The sequence below is a fragment of the Hirundo rustica genome, chromosome 4 (genome assembly GCF_015227805.2).
Source record: "Hirundo rustica isolate bHirRus1 chromosome 4, bHirRus1.pri.v3, whole genome shotgun sequence".
Taxonomy (NCBI): domain Eukaryota; kingdom Metazoa; phylum Chordata; class Aves; order Passeriformes; family Hirundinidae; genus Hirundo; species Hirundo rustica.
This window is the reverse complement of record NC_053453.1, coordinates 70,659,170-70,673,938: the sequence shown is the minus strand read 5'-3', so window position 1 is coordinate 70,673,938 and position 14,769 is coordinate 70,659,170. Positions and strand designations below refer to the sequence as shown.

The following is a 14,769-nucleotide window of genomic DNA, read 5'->3' as shown; positions in this document are numbered from 1 at the left end:
TCTGGCGGTCTGTGGCTTGCTTCTGCTCTCATTTGAATTCATTAGCTAAGCTCACCCAGAGTGCAAATGGATTATTAGTGGCTCTGCCATATCTGATTTAAGAAATTTTCTGTACAAGTACCTTCTCTGTACTGGGAGAGTAGTAAAGGGTGTAAATACCTTTCTGAAGCTTCACTGGTGCTGGTTGCTTAAGTGGAATTTTATTTTAGGCGTCTGTCGAGGGGCTTGAATTCCTCCCTCTCTTGTTTGGGTGGTTTTTGCACAGAGTTACACTCTGAAGTTGGTTTCTTGTTAGATGGGAGGAGCCTAAACAAATGCCACACGCCTGCAACATCAGAGTGGGAAGTCAGTGTTTTGTACAACCAGTTCTTTTTTCGTAGATAAGTCTTGAAAGAGTTTAAAATTCAACCCTGTTACAGTCATTTTTGGGTTCTCTGTGTTGATGCTTCACTGCAGTGAACAGTGCAGTTTATGCCTCTTGAGCTGTTCTTCCAGGCTTTTGCATGTTTAAGTTTCTCCACCAAAAGGGTTGTCAAGCACTGGAACAGGCAGCCCAGGGAAATGCTGGAGTCATCATCCTTTGAGGGACTTTCAGGATGTGTAGACGTGGCACCTAAGGAAGGGATTAAAGTGCTGGACTGGCATTGAGTCCACTCATTAACTTTAAGGGTCTTTTCCAGCCCGAATGATTCTATGATTCCAAGTGTCCAGCTTTGTACTTTCACTCCTTAAAAATGCACATTGTCAGTGCTGGAGAAGGTGGAAACTTGAGGGACGTTAATGTGTTCTGCTATGGCACCTTAGGGAAGGCTACCCTGGAAATACAGGTGGGAACCAGGAAAGTTCTGCTGCAGCTGGCACTCCACAGACAAGAGGCGTGGAAACAGTCCCTGCTTCCTAGAGGGTGCTATAAAGGACTTCAAAAACATTAAAATGAGAATTTTAGGAGTCTGTTGAGGGGCTTGAATTCCTCCCTCTTTTGTTTGGGTGGTTGTACAGAGTTACTCTGAGGATGGTTTCTTGTTAGATAAGTTGTTTGGGAGGGAAATCACTGAAGTGATGGGACTAATTTCATTGCTGACCACAAAAACAGCCAGGCAGGCAAATGTTGTTTTTGTGGATGGGTAACATAGGTCACTTGCTTTGTGTTGTTTCTTTTCTGATGTCTAATAAATTATAGTCTAATTCTGAAATATTTCCAGAACCCCTGAAATTATAAAGTGTTTTCAACTGCTGAGTCAAGTTGTTTACACCTGAAGAAAAAGATTTATTGCTATTAAACATAAATTTGGGACTATGAAAAACAATGTGTAAACTACATTTTTTCACTGATTAGCCAGAGTCCTTGTCCGCTGAGATGGTTTTTCAGGTTCTGAAAGTATTAATTTATCCCTGCCTCTTGGCCACAACATATGACAACACTCTACTTCGAATAATTTAGTCTTAAAACTGTAGCTCTTTCTCAGTATCTGAGCTTTTCTTTAGTTTCTGTTTTAACACTCATAATGACTGTGTGAAAGTTGTTTGCAGATACTGTCTTGTTTTTCATATTTGTAATGAAGCATGAGGGATTTTTACATTTTGCGGCAAAAGTTTTGCATGGGTCTTACTGTAAAGCTTTCACAATGTCTTTAACTTGTTTTATTTTTGGGAGACAGAAGAAAGGGGAATACTGAGTTAGAGACAAGTTTTCTGCTCCAGTTCATCTATGTAGAAGATGATAAATCTCAAGTACAAGTGGTGCTACACCCAAGACACTGTGCTCTAATTTTTGATCCTACATGCACTGGTGGGCTATTTACTAATCTGTAATCACCAATAAATTTGTTGTGATATTGTTAAGAGCCTGATCTCTGAGTAACATTGAGCAAACACTCTCAAATAAAGGTGGACCTTCTGAAATTCCTTTCCACTGTGCTTTGGACCATAACTTCCTTGACACCACTACAACCAAGCACTGGGAATCAAAACTACATGTAACTCATAGGGAAGTGCTATGAAAATGTTGTTTCTTTCTGAAATAGTATTAAAGAAGAGTAGGGTTAATAATGATAATAATAATAATAATAGCACTTGTTGTCGTTAGACCTTGGAAGAGGATCCAAGTCTTTTCACTCATCAGCAATGCACAAACCAATGGAAGGACACCAAGCTGGCCAGTGTCTTGTGTGCCCTGCTCTGTTCAACACAAGCATGTTATAAATGCTGGTATATGAAAGGCAAATTGACCTTCCATATGGGAAGTAGTAGCTTTTCACTTACAGCTTCCCAGCTTTGTGGAAAAACTCCCTCCTGTTCTGGTTAAAGTTGTCGTACATTTTGAAAAGTCTGGATAGATCCTACTAGACTAGAATCCAGCCAAGGACATCATCTTCTCTGGAAGGAAATCAGTATCCTTCCTTAAAGAGACTTGAATTATTAAAAATATTTTCAGGCATTACTCAAAAGAAAAAGATTTAAACATGTCTCCTTTTTTTTTTTTTTTTTTTTTAAATGGCCTCATTATTAGTTGGAATTTAAGGACTGAACTAGTAATTACTAATCAAAGTCCACCTGTGGGAGCAGAAACTAGATGGAACCTTGTTTCACTTATTTAAACATAAATCTCTACAATTTGAGATGAAATAGGTTTCCCCAGGTTACCAGTAGTACCCTTCTATGTGCCTGTAGGCCATCTGCTAAAAAAAGGAAAAATTGTGTGTACGTGCTGGTGACAGAGATGTCACAGAAATGTGACTGACATTGTTCTAGGCATCGTTACACACTGGTGGGTTTTGTGGACTCAGCACGGAAATGAAGGGCAGACTGGATGGAATATTTTTTTATTATTATTTGTAATAAAACTGATTATGTTCAAGTAATTTGAGACCCCAGTAGTAAGGACTTAGGTACAATATCATCACTGCGGTGCTTTTAGAGGGAAATAAGAAGTAAATAAAAGAAAGATTAGCTTGAGTTGGAGCTTTAATTTTTATTAATGCTTGTGGTTTTAGAACAGAGACAGAGAGTGACATGACATAAGGAATGGCAGTGCATTAGTGAAAGTAGGTGTCTGAAAGAAACTAGTCTGTGTTTGTGGAAGCATGAAACTGTTGAAAAGAAACTGCTACTTTCACACTGTCACATAAAAACTCCTGACGAGCCTGGCAATGAAGCGTAGAGAAACTCTCCCTTGTTTGTCCAAGAAAAATAGTGCATGCAAGAAAAAATAGTATAAATGGCTCTGGGTTTAGTTTCTGTAGTGTTTGATATCAGCCTTTAGGACTCAAAAGAGAGAGGATCTAAATGAGAACATGAAAGAAAGTCCTGGGATTTTATTATGACTACTTATTTCAAAATAATTTTACAAAACACCTTTAAAGTGTTGAAAAAATCTGTTAGGACTAATCTCAGGAGTGGGAATAATTTATGAGTTATTATTACTGCGAATTCTATAAAGCATCTCCTTTGTATATTTATAGCATGCAGAAAATATAAATAATAGCCGATTAGTAATCTAGAGTCAGAGCTCTCTGTTTTCTCCCCATATCGGATAAATCTCCTACTGATGGATCAAACATTTAATCAATCTAGTAACATGGCCTTCAGCACTATAGTATCTGAGTGCCTCCCAGTGTTGGAACGCTCAATAATGCTTGGGTTTTCTCCAGTTCCTCCGGACTCCTTAATTTGATTTTGTTCTTGCTTACACTGATGTAAATCTAAAGCTACTCCACTGATTTTGATAGAGGAAGCCACCATTTATGAGCCTGAAGAGCAAAATCTGTCCCCCCTCTTGCAATTCTTCAGCTATTCTTAAGTTGTACTATTAATAGTATTTATTTGACTTATTAATCTGCTCCCTCATTTATTTTCCCTGTTCCTGCTGTGTCTTTTTTTTTCTTCTGCCACTTTGGGTATGATCCAAAGTCCTCTAAAACGGCTGTCAGTCTAACTATTGATTTCAGCCTGACTGGGGTTCAGTTTCACACTTGTCCCTCCCTCCTTTTTTCCCCTCTACAGCTCCTGAAGGGTTCTGTGTGAGCTTGGGGTCGGATTAATTAAAGTTACATGTATTCCTACAGTTTTGTGAATAAGCACCTTGCTGCACTGGCATCCTAATCCCAATATTTTCTTTAATACCCATTGCTTCCCTCAGTTTAGTTTTCCTTCAATGAGAGCTGTCTGTCCTCCCCGTGCCACAGGTCTTGGTCTCAGGTTCAGCATCTCATATTTTATGGGGAGTTTTGCTATGAGCCTGATCTGAGTTCTGTAGAGAAAATTCAGTGCAGAAACCCCACTTCCCTGAGTTTTTTATTCAGGAGAGTTGTAGTGAATATGAAAAGCATTTTGAATGAGATAGTTGTAACTCGTCCTTTGATATATTTTTTTTTTTTCTTTTCTTTTCTTTCCCCTTGCTGCCATCAGCAGTTGGAAGAGGAAGAAAATAAAAAGGAGTTGAGAATTTAAGCTGGGAGCCTTGGCAGGTAAGAGGCGTGTTTTCTTCCTTGCCAGGGAGGCATTTGTGGAAGTGCTGATGTGAATTGGCAGCGTGTTGGCTCCACTCTGGAAGACAAGGCTGGTCCAGGGCCTGCACAGTCCAGTTGAATTCCTTGATCCTTCACAGTCTTTTTGTGTCATTGCTGGCAGAGGCTTCCCTTTGCTGGTTCCCCACCTGCAGCGGGGGCAGAAAGGAAGGAGGGTGTCTTGAGGAGAAATGCAGGAAAGACTGGGGAGGAATGAGCTGGTGTAAAAGGTGGCAGAGCGTGTGAGCTGCTTGGACAAAGTTGCCCGGTTTGAGGGCAACAGCTGTGCTGTGTGGACAGCTGGGCTGGTGTTTGCATTATTTCAAGAAATGTTTTGCTAAGGGACTTGTGTGCTATCTATAACTTCACTGCGTTATCTTCTTTGAAGCCTCGTTTGATTATTTTACTCTCATTTCCTGTTCTACATGGTTTTAAATGGGGTGAAGGTGAAATACAGTATAAGCAAGATACATCACTTGCTTTCATATAAAAACCATGCTTTTTTAAGTATGTAAGTACAATAACATCATTGGAAAGCCAAGCACTACTCATTGGACAACTGCAATTTGCAAAGACATTTCCTAAGGGCTTACTTGAGGCATATCTAGGGACAAAAGGCTTTTCATGGGAACAAAAGCCACAGCCAGCCTGCCAGGTTTCAAACCTTCCTCTGAAGCTTGAAGCACCAAAGTGTTTTTCAGAGGAGGAGCTTGAAGAATTTTCGGTGTAATATTCCATACCCTTGTTCTTGGGAGAAGTTGTCCCATTTCCAAAGCGCGCAGCCTGAGGCAGTCGTGCATCGGAGACAAATCAGCCAAAATGGCAAAACACTGGCGGGGTTTGAACAACTGCAGGTAGTTGTTTAATCGCTTGTGTCAAGTAATCTTAATAACAGGTATGGCTACTGATCCAGTCAATTATATAAATTGTCCTGTTGCCTTTCCCAGGCGCTTACTGAGGCAGAGCTATTGATACCTGAGATGTGGCTGTGTGCAACTGCAGTACTACGACTGTCTTAAAAGACACAGCTTACCCAAACCGGGAGGGGCTGGTTTGTTTCTGCTTTTCTGCCTTTTCTCTCTGGCACACTGTAGTCAGAATCTTGGATTTTCTTCCCCCTCCTCTAAATTTGTGAGAACATGTTTAAATTTTAATATTCAGAGGCCCCAAAGATGTAAATCGCACTAAGATAAGTGTTGCCCTGTTTGAAATTCCCTGCTGGGTCCACCTGTCATGCTTTGTCTGATGTTGGGATAATGGGCTCTGTAGGACAGTAAATGCCTCCCTTACTCATCCACACAGCCAGTTATGCTGCTTTTTGGAGGAGGCTTGGAGCAACACGTCATGGGAAAAATACCAAACTCCTGTGGCTGAGAGTTTGCAGGACCGAGGAGCAAGCTTGGCTCAGACTCAGATCAAAAGAACTTTGTGGCTGATAAGAGAATAAATCATTTCCTAATCTGAAATAATCTGGTCCCTAGCACTTATGAGAAGACTCACCAGTATGACAGATTTAGTTGCAAAACTTTTTGTCCAAGAATAAAGCATTTGTGTCTTCAGTGTGAGTTACTAATTGACCTCAGAGAAGCTGGACATGTTTAGCTTGGAAGAATTTTTCCTCTGGGTCTGAATATTTGGGTTGGTTTGGGTTTTTTTATTTGCCAGTGCTTTCTTGGCTTTTTGCAATTTTCAAACCCATATATTGGCATCTGTTTTTTTGCTGTGAAGTTACATCATCTCCAAGCAAACCAGTGTAATGCATCAGGCTATCTCCCTATCCATACTGGGTCATGTGTTTACTATTAAAGGTCAGTTTCTGTGCTTTTTCATAACAGTTTAGTTGTCTGCAGGAACTGGTAGTTAAAGCATGGCAGGCTGCAGATAATTCTTTAGGCGCAGCCTCTGTTTCCACTGCCTCTGATGATACGTTCGACTTGCAAATATTATTTATAAATTATTTTTTCACATGCTGCTTTTGATTTTTGTAGATGTGCCTTTCCACACGATAGGAATAACAAGTGATTTCTTATTATGGTTCCTTAGCATGTAAACATTATTGTTCTAAACACCGATCAAATTTGAAATGTAAGTGCGGGTAAGAGTAGAAGGATATGGATCCCACAACAAAGATGTTGGAGTGAGAGTGGTAACAAATGAGTTGGAAAAGGTGGAGAAGACAACTATCAAACAGAGCATATCTGTGTATATACAAATGTACTTAGAGAGAGATACTCTTGTTTATTCCTGCAGTTTAATTTAACATCGTAGTAAAAAAAAACCCAAAAAAACAAAAAACAAAACAAAAAACCAATAGAGAGATCAATGTATAAAAAAATTTGAACCATGTGGCAGAACTTGTCTTCCTGATAAAAAGGAAAAGCAGCCAGAGATTGAAAGAGTGGGAATGTTGGTATTTTTTTAATGCATAGCTTGTCTTAAAGTCATTAAAAATAAATTATTCAACCTTTTTCCAAATAAAGTAGGAATTTTTATGAGTTATCCCTCTATATGATTTTGATGAGAAAGAGTTGAGTATCAGTAGAGTTGCAGAAACCTCCTCCACACAAATGTGGTAAAGCATCTTAGATCTCTGTGGTCTGCAACTTGTACACCCACTGTAGGCTGGAAAGAGTACCTCTACGAAATAAAGAAAGGGAGTGTGTCTGAGGTTGTGTTCTTGCCTCAGATTTTACTTCCAATTGGTAAATAATATAAATTTTCTAGGGCAAATTTTCATTATAAACCCATTTTCTGTTGCAAATACAGTTTTGGTCAACCTGAGAATTTAGGTCTGTTTGTGTGGTGACAATGGGAAGTGGGTTGGGAGGAATTGCTGTTACTGTATTACTTCCCCTGCAAACTGGTCTCAAAATGAAACCAGCTGCTAAATTGGTAATCTATCAGCTCACAATATTTGCATGCAGTTCTGATTATGGGTGTGAGAGGGAGGAAGCTCCCGTTCTTGCACATCATCTGTTTTCTGTGTCATCCTGAACGTTGAGATCTGAATATCTTACTTGAATTGATGGCTTTAGTTTTGGGGGTTTTTGTGCTAGTTTTTATAAGAATTCAAGACTGAGGCTTGTTTGCAAGAATGGCTTGTGGGTGGGTGTCTCTGACTGATTGTTAGACTCACCAGGTCTAAAGAGTATCATATTTGTGTTGAAGGAGCAGGTCCAAATCATAATGTGATGTTTTATTGGAGTGTTCATATATGTTTACTGTTATGTCAACTGCAAGGACTCTCAGCTAAGAAGGAATTAAGATGTTTTAATAGCACTGAAGAGACTTAGGATAAGGGGGTTTTTTGTGCCTTCATTTTGTGCCCAGCAGCTGCTCAGATAACTGAATCAGTGGATGAGTATTCCCAGACAACACAGGTTAAAATCATGCACATTGTCTATATATCCATGGGAAAATGGGATGAAACAGGAAGTGATTACTGAAGAAACTGAAGGCAGCAGAAACATGTGTGAAATGCCCTTTCTGCCTGTTCTGACAAACAGAAACTAGAGGTTTGTTTCTTCCTTTACAAAAAAATTCAGTGCAGCCAAGACTAGATTCTTTAACATAAACTTCATGGGTTTGGGCATTATCAGGTAGGGTGGGTGACCATCTTCTTGCCTAAAAATCACAAGCAACGAAAATCAAGTAGCTCCAAGAAGCAGCCAACTGATCAAATGTTACCTCTTCCTAAAAGCAGTGAGAAAATGCGGCTGAGATTGGGAATGAGAAATGGCCCTAGAGTCTTGGAGAAATGCTGTAAACCTAGAAATGCCTTGGCTCAATCTGCTTGGGACCTGAAGTTACAACCCAGTGGTTTATCTGCTTGTTTCTGCCTTCCTCTGTGAACAAATTCTCTATGTGCACAGCTGGATTCTTTTTACCTCTTTAGTTTAAGTCAGAATGCTCCTGGTCACTTTTCTGGTAATGTTTTTGCTTGCTTTTTAGAAACACTTTTTTTCCAAACAAAAAAAATGTCAGCAATTGAAAAGCCAAGTTTCCCCTGATGATACGTGATTCCTCTGCCATTCTTCCATGAACAAATTTGGGGTTTATATATGTGTGCCCTGCTCATGGTACACTTTTTTTTAGGTACATCGTTTTCTTTCTTTAGGTAGTAGGAGTAAGTGAATCAGCAGTTAAAAATGCAAGTATTTAATCTGTGCTTCCCTATGACAAGTCCCATTGCCGTTCCCAGTCTTGGTCTGCAGGATCTGACTGTCCCTGGGCCAGCTGAAAGGCAGGGTTTCTGAAAATTTTGGTTTTTCTTGGGCTTTGAGGCTGTATGTGGGTGTTCACTTCTTGTTCACTTTTTTCTGAAATGGGAAATGCTCTTTGTTTAAGAAAAAAAAAAAAAAAAAGTAGTTGAGCTTATTTGTCTGCTCTTCTTTCTATGCTTATTCAATAACGTTGCTTCCCACTGGGAGGTGTTGGTCCAGCCTACCAGGAGATGGTGTGCAGCTGGACTGAGGTGATGAGTTAAGTCTCCTTCTGAGGGTGTTGTGGACACCTCAGAACCCGTGAACATCAGCTAGTGAACATTTTTCATGGTTCTTTTTTAAACCATCTTTTGAAAGTTAGTTAATATTCCGGCAAATGTCAGTTCTGTGGAGCTTCTCTAAAATTCAGGCTTGATGCAGTGGACAAATCCTGCTGTCTCTTCTTGGCCAACATCGTGACATAACTTTGAGAAGCTTTTGCATCCTTTTCTGCTTCTTGTCAGATATTTGTTCAACTAAGGAAAGAGACCACTTCATTTAGCAATTTCAGTTCTGAAGGATAAGTAGCATTTTTGTTGTTTGCTAATGTGAAAAAATCATAGTTTTTAATTTCTGGAACTTTGATCCCTTTAATGACAAAGATGCCAAACAGATGAATGGGGCCATATGAGTAAGTAAACATATATAAAAATAGAGTGAATTAATAAAGCAAATTAACTTGGTTATTATAAAGCTGTGAGGAGATAGATGTGCCTGTTTTTCATGTGTTTGTGGTGATGGAGAGACCAAACCAAGCTGGAGCCCTTTGTTCATCCATGCAGGGCAGGTATGACCTGTGCCAGGGGCTTGTTAATTGTTTGTGTTTGCTCCATGGCTTCTCCAGAAGGAGAACCTCAGGCTTTAGTGCCTGAGCTTTGTGGATCCAAAGTGCATTTCGACTGTGGCTTCCTCAGAGAGGAAACAAGAGCTATCAGAATTATCTGGGTGATTTGTGCTCGTTATCTGCCACATAAGCTCACCACAGAGCAGCTCAGAATTGTTATAGAGGTTGCTGATGCAGCACAAGGAAACACCCAATGCTGAGCATGAAAGGGAATGGAGAAATGATGAGTAAGAGCGAACAAAATAATTTTACATTGGGAGACTTGAAATCAAGTGAAATACTAGTGAAAGGAATTTCAGGTTTGGTGGTTGTTGCTGCTGCTGTTGTAAGCACAGTTAGAGCTTTCCAGTTTGTCTGACCCATCTCTCTGAAATGCTGCTGCCAGTTCTCACAGTATTCCTGACATATCCAAATGCGCAGCAGACCTCTGGCTCTTCAGAATCTGGACCAACTCCCAGTGTTAGGAACAGGAGTTAAATGGCCATCCCTTCTCCTGTGCTGAGCACACACCCCACCATTAACAGTCTGAAGGCAATTTTAATAAAATACATAACCCTGCTGAGCTAGTCTAGGAAGATAAATAAGTGTTGTAGAAAAGAAGCTTTTGTTTAAAAGTAATTATTTAAACTATGCATTACAGGTAATTTTCTTTTACCAGTAAACCAAATGCTATCAGAATTTCAATAATAGCTTTGTGTTACTTATCTAGATAACATGATATTGTCATTTCCAGGAGCTTAAAATGCTGTTTTATTTTCATTTGTGTCAAATATAAGGGTAAATGAGACCTGAATGTATATTTAAAAAAAAATCCAACAACATGGGTTTTGTATAATTTCCTGAGAACAGCGTTTTGTTTTCCAACCTTTTATAGGAAAATAACAATCTAATGATAGTTTCCTAAAATGTGGACTTAAAACAGTGGGGTGAAGAGCATATTCTTATTTTCTGTTTCGGGTAAACATGCTGCATTTCAGAGTTGATAGCAAATACAATTCTTTTGAAGGGATTTGTCAATAAAACTAAAACATTATGGCAACTTTATAATGTGTATGCAGACATAGCCAAACACTAAGTGCTTCAGCCCATATATAGCTTAGGAAAAAGAGCGGTATCATTTTTTTACCCAAGAGATTTTTCAGTTTCAAAAATTACATGAAAAACACAGCCTCTGTGTTTCCTTTCTCTCAGCATTATTTCGACAGCGTAAACCTCTCTGATGATCACAAAATAGTTTATTATGAGGAAGATGAAACAACTAAGGGAGGAAAACAAGGGGGATTTTTCTTCTTGAAGGAGAAACATCTCTGTTTCAGGTCTTTAACTGAAAGGATGGCCATTTCTTTTCATTGAAAAGGTTTATTATTATTATTTCTGTTTATGAGTATTTTGTATGTTTTCTGTTTCAGTGTGGACAAGGGAAGGGCTGCTGTTTTGAGAGCTCAGCAGCTGAGCCTGTGTGGGGCCGTCCCCTGTGAGGCTTGGCTGAAGCCTCAGTTTCTGTCCAAGAGCCCCATGGCATGTTTTGGCTGCAAGGAGGTAAAGCAGGAAAGATACCCAAGTGCATTAAGGCCAATTGTCAACCCAAATTTAGGCCTAGATTCCACCTAATCCCTAACCTAGAGGGTTTTCACTGGATGTCTCTTGGCCTTCAGAAATGCCTAGCCAATTGAAAGTGGAAGTCCTGGGATTGGATGGATTTTTAGATCTTCTACATCTGGCCATGGTCTGCACCAGAGTTTCCAATTGCCCAAAATGGAGAAAATAGCATTTCCCTACTTCAAAGAAGATTTGTGAGGATCAGTGTGTTTGGGATTGTGGCAGTAGGATGTTATCTGTAACCTACATAGGTAATAGATCAACTTAAATACTTTTAATAGAAGTGGGCCCAATAATTCATTGCTCCGTCACAGGAATATTGTGACTCTTAGTGTTTGTGATCTATGTGAAAGAGGTTGAGATCTTTTGATTAAAAAGTGATACTTCTCTAACTGTGTGAATTATGAACACACCTCTTTGCACACTGAATTCACTTCTTGACCTACCCAGGTTCAAGTTTTCATCTCTGAGTAAAAATTTTTGTCCCCCCCTCCAGAAAGCTTTACCTGTTTCAAGCCGTGCTCGGCTTCCTCCCATTTCTGCTGTTTTGGGGGATGGATGGTGATGGGGCAAAGAGCAGAGGCAGCGGATGGCAGGCAGGGGTTCTGCCACCAGAGAGCCCAGCTGACAGCAAGGCACTGCCATGACTTGGAGCTGGCAGGCAGGAATCAAAATGCCACCCCTTGGCTACAGAAAGAGCTAAAGATTTGTCTCCAGCAAGTGACAGGCGCCAAGGTACTGTCGCCCATTTTCTAATTTTAGCAGGAAGGCTGGCAGGGATCTTACCTAGACAGACAAGCGCTGCTTCTGCCCAGGCCGATCTGCTGCCGTGGGTCCTGTTCCAAACTGCTCGGCTGGGTGCCTCCCGGCTTTCAGGGGGTGGTGTGCTGGTGGGAGGGAGAGGGGAAACCCCTACCCTTGTCTCCAGGGGCTTGTGATACTTCTAAACCTGCTTCGAGACAGCAGAACTCATCCCTTCTTACCGGCTGTCGGAAAAGAAACGTTTGCGGGAATGTTATTGCTAATGCAGGGATTGGGTTGGGAAGACTTGTTGGGAGTGCCTGTGACAGTACGAGGGGTGGAACACGCATGAGAAGCTCCCGTGTGCCCTCCAGCCTGGTGCCTTGGGTGTGGTTCTGGTAGAGAAGCAGAAGAGGAAGAAGTGGTTACGGGAGTTCACCAGAGGGGAAAGAGAGCGGGTCTTCCCCCCTACGAAGTGATGCCCCAGGCATGTGTGATCATTACACAGGGCTTTCTGCCAAATTGCTCCGATTTTGGCTTTTGACTTTGGAAAAGAGTGTCTAGGGAATGGTAGGAAGGGGTCTGAAATAATTTCACATCACCTCCTTTCCTGGGTTTACAAGTCACCTTCACAGCTTTGAGGCTGTATCCTGCCGTGCATCCACCTCTCTGCCTGTTGCACAGGGGTGTGAGATTCACTTTAGGAAACAGTGAAGCATTTTCTGCTGGTTTAGCTCACTCAGTTGGTTCATTGGCAACTCAGGCAAATGCCAACAAGGCACTGGCTTTGAATCTTAGACAGCAAATGCGATCTGTCACATTTTGAAAATATCTGTGAGGACACTGCAGCCAATAGTGCAGCTGTGCTTTTCCAATAGCCCACATTCAGATGGAATATGAAACTGAAAAGAGCCTATTGGCATATTTTATTACCATATTATTAGCGCTGGATTTTATTAATGTGTTTTTCATTTGTGTAGTAATGACATGGGCAGTATTTATCCGTTCTGGGCTTTACATAAATAATTATTGGGAGTGTTCTTTTGTCAAATAGGTTTGGAAGTGGACAGTGCAGAATTGATGTTTATCCTATCTTTCAAAGATCTTTTTTTACCATCTCCGCTAAAAGCTGTACTTGCTCCAAGCACATCTTGCTTGATGGAGGATAAGTTCTGCCATTTTGAAAGGGGTAGTTTTTATTTATAATTGTGAATGTGTTTAGCCACATGAGGCTGTCAATCAGTGAGACGAAAGCCCAGTAGGATTATTTCTGTAAGTGGCCAATTTCCCCCACCCTTTCGCTCCAAATCAAGGACAGATGAAAGGTCATGATTAAAACAGTGATTTTTTCCTAAATTGTTGGTAACAGTTTGCAACTGTTTTTTTACCAAGATGTCAAAACTGTATTTTATCTTGGGAAAAGGGGGAAGGAAGAAAATTATAAGTTCTTGAAAATGTTGGCAATTTTCCAAATGGTTGTGTTGAAATTTATTTTAATTATTGTACTTGTGTCAGTTCCTAGCAAGGGTAAAAGGGGGGGGAAATAATTCAGTACGGTATTATGTAGCTATGGATTAAACAATTAATGGTGAACCTCTGTATCCTATTAGTATATTTGAGTTCATTATTTCAACAAATTGTTTCATGAGCCAGTGACTAGTAGATTTAACCATTTATTTTATAGTCAAAACAGAAGAATAATTGGCAAGTTGGAGGGTCTTTATGTGTACGAATCCATCCAAGGAATTAACCTGGGACCATCAAATAATGCAGAATGTCATCAGGAGGTTGTTTTGTCCCAAGAGTTTGGTTTTCTTATGTGCAGTCGAGGAACTTGCAGTCTGGGAGGATTTTGGCAGCTGTCTGGTGTTCATTGCAGCAGCCACCATCGCTAAAATTGTGGAGGGCTTTGGTGTAATCAGTAATTCCCTGGAAAGTCCCTCAACTGGCATTGAAGGTGTTCTTCTCTTGGATATGTGCTAACCGTTCACCAGTCAGAAATAACACTTCACTGGTCATAGCGTTTAGATAATCACCAAAGTAAATACTTCTTTGGGCTCAATTTTGTGTGTAAGGTCTATTAACAATGGCCAGCTAAAAAGACATTCTCAAGAAGAATGTCTTTTTAGACAGAATCATCTAAACATGTGAGCATGTCACTGTTTTTTCTCTTTGCAGTTCACCTTAGAAGTATGCCAGGTCCCTCATGATACCCTCATGGAGTTTGCTTATGAAGATGTATCTTCATAAATATTACTTATATTAAATATTTTCTTCTCAAATTAGGCATGAAAGCAAGCCGCTGTCTTTCTGTGTTTTTGGATAGCACATTGATCTTGATAAAGAAGGTTAAATGGGTAATATTCTAATCTCAATAGCTTCTTGTTTTCCATTTTGTGGTTTTCCTGTGATGGTAGGATCCCCTTTTTTGCCTAAAAGAGCCCTGTGCCTCTGTAATGCCTTATAAAATGAGTCATCTTCCACCAGAACAAGGGATGTGGAAATGGGTACTTTTTCACTGATGATGTGAGTGGTATGAGTAAAACTGGGTGATTTCAGCCATCTTTCCACTGCTGCACAGTTAATCCACGAATTTGATAATGCACAGGACCCATGCATCAGGTAGAGTTGACTTTTTAAAGGATAGACAGTGAAGTGTGTAATTTCTGAGCTTATTTCTAAAATCCTCTCAGAGAAATATTCTGCACTTAATATACATGTAGTTTTTATGACTGTGTTTTGCCATTTCCTTCCATTTGTCTGTGCTTAAGCTATTGTGAGTTACAAATTTAAGTGAAGAGCTTCCCTTTTCTATTTT

At 40.1% G+C, this 14,769-nt stretch overlaps 1 protein-coding gene across 19 annotated transcripts in view; it reads left to right on the top strand.

Annotated features, from left to right (window-relative positions):
• Positions 1-14,769, top strand: part of SOX5 (SRY-box transcription factor 5) — a 504,910-nt gene that overhangs the window by 65,639 nt on the left and 424,502 nt on the right. For 17 of the 19 annotated variants that reach the window (XR_009207758.1, XR_009207759.1, XR_009207757.1 and 14 more), the window contains one exon: positions 4,408-4,466. The exons of 1 other annotated variant lie outside the window; for it this stretch is intronic. The gene's annotated coding sequence lies outside the window, so the exon portion shown is untranslated. The remainder of the gene's footprint in view (positions 1-4,407; positions 4,467-14,769) is intronic. One more of the 19 variants, XM_058420242.1, reaches the window with a different exon arrangement.